Genomic DNA, 6000 nt, shown 5'->3' with positions numbered 1-6000 from the left:
TTTTTTTATATTCTTTCCCATTATGGTTTATCATAGGATATTGAATATAGTTCTCTGCACTATACAGTAGCACCTTGTGGTTTATCATTCTGTATATAATAGCTTCCATTTGCTAACCCTGACCTCCCACTCCATCCCTCCCCCAACCTCCTCCCTCTTGGCAACCACAAGTCTGTTCTCTCTGTGAGTCTGTTTCTGTTTCGTAGATAGGTTAATTTGTGTGATATTTTAGATTCCACATATAAGTGATATCATATGGTATTTGTCTTCTGTTTCTGACTTACTTCACTTAGTATGATAATCTCTAAGTCCATCCATGTTGCTGCAAGTGGCATTATTTCATTCTTTTTTATATTCCATATATGTACCACATTTTCTTTATCCATTCATCTGTTGATGGACACTTAGTTTGTTTCCATGTCTTGGCTATTGTGAATAGTGCTGCTATGAACATGGGGGGGTGCATGTATCTTTTTGAATTAGAGATTTGTCTGGATATATGCCAAGGAGTGGGATTGCTGGATCATATGGTAATTCTATTTTTAGTTTTCTGAGGAACTTCCATACTGTTTTCCATAGTGGCTGTACCAACTTAAATTCCCACCAACAGTGTAGGAGGGTTCCCTTTTCTCCACACCCTTTCCAGCATTTGTTATTTGTAGAGTTTTTAATGATGGCCATTCTGACCAGTGTAAGGTGGTACCTCATTGTAGTTTTGATCTGCATTTCTCTAATAATTAGCAATTTTGAGCATCTTTTCATGGGCCTATTGGCCCTTTGTGTGTCTTCTTTGGAGAAATGGCTATTTAGGTCTTCTGCCCATTTTTCGATAGGTTTCTTTGTTTTTTTTTTGTTGTTGTATGAGCTGTTTGTATATTTTGGAAATTAATCCCTTGTCGGTCACATCATTTGCAAATATTTTCTCCCATTCTGTAGGTTGTCTTTTCATTTTGTTTATGAGTTTCTTTACTGTGCAGAAGCTTGTAAGTTTTGATTAGGTCTCATTTGTTTATTTTTGCTTTTATTTCTATCATTTTGGGAGACTGGCCTAAGAAAACACTGGTGTGATTTACATCAGAGAATGTTTTGCCTATGCTCTCTTCTAGGGGTTTTATGGCATCATGTCTTATGTTTAAGTCTTTAAGCCATTTTGAATTTATTTTTATGTATGGTGTGAGGGTGTGTTCTAACATCATTGATTTATATGTGGCTGTCCAACTTTTCCAACACCATTTGCTGAAGAGACATTCTTTTTCCCATTGTATATTCTTGCCCCCATTGTTGAAGATTAATTGTCCATAGGTGTGTGGGTTTATTTCTGGGCTTTCTATTCTGTTCTATTGGTCCATATGTCTGTTTTTGTGCCAGTACCATGCTGTTTTGATTACTGTAGCTTTGTGGTATTGTCTGAAGTCTAAGAGGGTTATGCCTCCTGCTTTGTTGTTTTTCTTCAGGATTGCTTTGGCAATTCTGAGTCTTTTATGTTTCCATATAAATTTTAGGATTATTTGTTCTATTTCATTGAAAAATATCATGGGTAATTTGACAGGGATTACATTAAATCTGTAGATTGCTTTGGGTAGTATGGCCATTTCAACAATATTCTTCCAATCCAAGAGCATGGGATAGCTTTCAATTTCTTTGAATCATCTTCAATTTCCTTTATTAATGTTTCATAATTCTTAGTGTTTAAGTCTTTCACCTCCTTGGTCAGGTTTATTCCTAAGTATTTCATTTTGGGGGGGTGCAATTTTAAAAGGTATTATTCTTTTACATTCCCTTGCTGATATTTCATGGTTAATGTAAAGAATTGCTTTTGTATGTTAATCTTGTATCCTGCTACCTTGCTGAATTCATTGATCCATTCTAGTAGTTTTTTTGTGGAGTCTTTAGGGTTTTCTATATATAGTATCATATCATCTGCATATAATGACAATTTTACTTCTTCCCTTCTGACTTGGATAGCTTTTCTTTCTTTTTCTTGTGTGATTGTTGTGGCTAGGACTTCCAATACTATGTTGAATAGAAGAAGTGAGAGGGGGCATCCTTGTCTTGTTCCAGATTTTAGCAGGAAGGCTTTCAGCTTTTCGCCTTGGAGTATTATATTGGCTGTGGGTTTGTCATTGATAGCTTTTATTATGTTGAGATATGTTCCCTCTATACCCATTTTGATGAGTTTTTTTATGATGAATGGATGTTGAATTTTGTCAAATGCATTTTCTGCATCTGTTGAGTTGATCATGTGTGTTGTTGTTGTTGTGCTGGGCCTTAGTTGCAGCACGTGGGTTCCTTAGTTGCAGCTAGCTGGCTTCTTAGTTGTGGCATGTGAACTCTTAGTTGTGGCATACATGTGGGATCTAGTTCCCTGACCAGGGATTAAACCTGGGCCCCCTGGGTTTGATTGGGAGCACAGAGTCTTAACCACTGTGCCACCTGGGAAGTCAAGATCATGTGGTTTTTACCTTTTCTTTTGTTGATATGGTGTATCACATTGATTGATTTGTGTATGTATTACCATCCTTGTGAACTTGGGATGAATCCCACTTGGTCGTGGTGTATTGTTATCTTTTTTATGTGTTGTTGGATTCAGTTTGCTAATATGTTGTTGAGAATTTTTGCATCAATATTCATCAGAGATATTGGCATGTGATTTTCCTTTTTAGTAGTGTCATTGTCTAGTTTTGGTATCAGGGTGATGGTGGCTTCATAGAATGTCTTTGGGAGTGCTCCTTCCTCTTCAATCTCTTGGAAGAGTTTGAGAAGGATTGGTATAAGTTCTTCTTTGAATGTTTGGTAGAATTTGCCTGTGAAGCCATCTGCTCCTGGACTTTTGTTTGTAGGGAGTTTTTTGATTACATATTCTATTTCACTTCTAGTGATTGGTCTGTTCAAGTTGATAGGGGGTACGCAGATGCAGAGGCTTGTGCCGGGTTCTGGGGTTCTCGGTAGTGGTGATGGCTCACGCACACCCCTGGAGCATGCAGTGGAAGCAGAGGTGGCTTGTGACCTCTCCTGGAGTCTGCGAGAGTATTTTTAATTTTTGAGGAACCTCCATACTGTTTTCCATAGTGGCTGCACCAATTTACATTCCTACCAACAGTGCCTAAGGGTTCTCTTTTCTCCATATCCTTGCCAACACTTATCTCGTCTTTTTGATGATAGCTATTCTAACAGGTATAATGTGATCTCTCATTGTGGTTTTGATTTGCATTTTCCTTATGATTCGTGATGTTGAGCACCCTCTCATGGACCTGTTGGCCCATCTGTATGTCTTCTTTGGAAAAATGTCTATTTAGATCCTCTGCCTGTTTTTAATTGGATTGTTTGGTTTTTTGCTGTTAAGTTGTATGAGTTTTTAAAATATGTTTTGGGTATTATTCCCTTATCATATATATATGATTTGCAAATATTTTCTTCTACTTTATAGGTTGGGTTTTCCTTGTGTTGGTTTCCTTTCCAGTGCAGAAGGTTTTTGGTTTTTATTTTGTCTCCCTCGTTGATTTTTGCTTTTCTTGCCTTTACTTTTGGTGTCGGATCAAGAAAATCATCAGCAAGACCAATGTCAAGGAGCTTACCCCCCTATGTTTTCTTCTAGGAGTTTTATGTTTGCAGGTCTTACATTCAAGTCTTTAATCCATTTTGAGTTAATTTTTGTGTATGGTGTAAGATAGTGGGTTTAGTTTCGTTCTTTTCCATGTAGCTGTCCAGTTTTCCCAACAGCATTTATTAAAGAGACTGCCCTTTCCTCATTGTATATTCTTGGCATCTTTATCAGAAATTGTCCATATATGCATGGGTTTATTTCTGGGCACTCTATTCCATCGATCCGTGTCTGTTTCTATGCCAGCGCTATACTATTTTGATTTGTTATAGCTAATATAGTTTGAAATCAGGAAGCATGACACTTCCAGCTCTGTCCTTTCTCAAGACTGCTTTGTCTATTCGGGGTCTTTTGTGGTGCCACACAAATTTTAGGATTGTGTGTTCTATTTCTGTGGAAAAAAACATTGGAATTTTGATAGTGATTTCACTGAATCTGTAGGTTGCTTTGGGTACTAGGGACATTTTAACAGTATTAATTTTTTAATTTGTAAGCACAGAATCTCTCTCCATTTATTTGTGCCTTCTTTAATTTCTCTCATCAATGCCTTTTCAGTGTACAGGTCGTTTACCTCCTTGGTTAAATTTATTCCTCGGTATTTTATTCTTTTCGATGAAATTGTAAATAGGATTGGTTTCTTAATTTCTCTGACATATTCTTGATTTCCTCAAAATATAATCCAAGTAACTTTTTTTTGGATATGTTTAGCTGATGTCATCCCTTATTAAGGTATCAGAATGTGTATGAACAACTATCAGGATTTCTGATTTTCCTATTGTACTTTCTGGGAACAAGAAAAATCCTCTATTTTTTCTTCCAGTGAAGACATTGACACCTAGAGATATTACATGTTGTCTTAGCCTTGTGGCCAGAACCTACAGCACATGACTCTTGATAGTCAAGTGTTATCTTCACTATTAAAGACAGAATAGATACGGTGTGTAACTCATATCCTCTCTTCATATATTTCCATAGTCCTCTCTTTCAAATCAACAATGGCATCTTGGTCTACAACTCAACTATTTATTCACAGTAAAAACCAAATTAAACTAACAGGATTATCTATTCACTAACTTACTCCTTTGACATCTGAGGGATGTTCTCTGAGAAAAATGTTACAGAAGGAGTCAGATAGAATTCAGAAAGTATCACATAACTTCATACAGTAAGTTTTGTGTAATGGCTCATAGTTGTTAAGAACAGGTGCCTAAATCAGGTGTTGGCTAGGTCAACTGAACTTAATTTGCATTAAGTATTTATTGCACAGAAAAAAATATTATGGAAATTCAGCCTTGTCTATCAAAATTGGCTTTTTTCATTATCAGATTTTGACACATCTACTAGTTTTTCTTTTACATAAGCAACTGCAAAATGTGTTACCTTGATGATAAGGTTCTCCTAAATAGACTTAACATAAAGGAAAATAAAATTTGCTAATGTTTTATATTAATTTCCAATTAGCTATTTCTGTTAGGTGTTTCACACAACTGTAGTAAAATCTGATGCTCATAATACAGCTGTTAGTAGTTGCTTGTGAATTGATTACAACTTGAAAAGACGTTGGATTGCCACAGAGTTCTGGGACATAATTTATTACTTTTTATGTATGAGGGGAGTAACTAGGAACACTATATTACCTCATTTTAATGCTCATGGATAACTTGTAGGGTTGTCATGTCCTATTTAACTATTGTGAAACCTGGGTCAAAGAGATCAAGTAACTTGTCTTAGGTCACACAGCTAGTAAATGTTAGTGCTTAATTCAGTCCCAAGGCTGTTTATCACCAAAGAACTTTTTACCCCCAAAGCACCCCGACCCTCACCACTAGGTTCCATTATACCGTAGTGACTTTCAAAGACTTTTGGACATGACCCACAGAAAGAGTTACGCTTTACATCACAATCCAGTGCCTACATCCGTGTACCTACATAATAGAAACAAAATCTTCACAAATAGTTCATTTATTGACTGTGATACCATGATGTACTCTGACACTTTCTATTCTACCCTATTTTCAAAAAAATGGTAGTTGTGACCCACTCAATTGATAAAATGACCAATTACTAGGTCTCTATCTGTATTTTGAAAGCTCCTGATTTAAATGCCTTTAGACATCTTCCAGTCTACCATCCAATTATAAAAAGTATGTGTTGAATTTTACTAATGAATCAAAACTGTATGGATCAGTTACTAGAGGTCATCTTAATAATATATTCCAAATTTTTTCTCTTCTCTGGTCCTTGAATACACTAATGAGATCCTTATCTTCAGAAAAGCTGCTGATATAAAGCACAATGCCTTATCACTAAAAAATCAAATACGACACAATCTAAGAAGGTGTATGTAAGCAGGAGGAAACACGTTAGAGCCACCTCAATCTATGTATGTTGGTCTATGA

This window comes from Orcinus orca, chromosome 9, assembly GCF_937001465.1.
Source record: "Orcinus orca chromosome 9, mOrcOrc1.1, whole genome shotgun sequence".
Lineage (NCBI taxonomy): Eukaryota > Metazoa > Chordata > Mammalia > Artiodactyla > Delphinidae > Orcinus > Orcinus orca.
Note: the sequence above shows the minus strand (reverse complement) of the source record.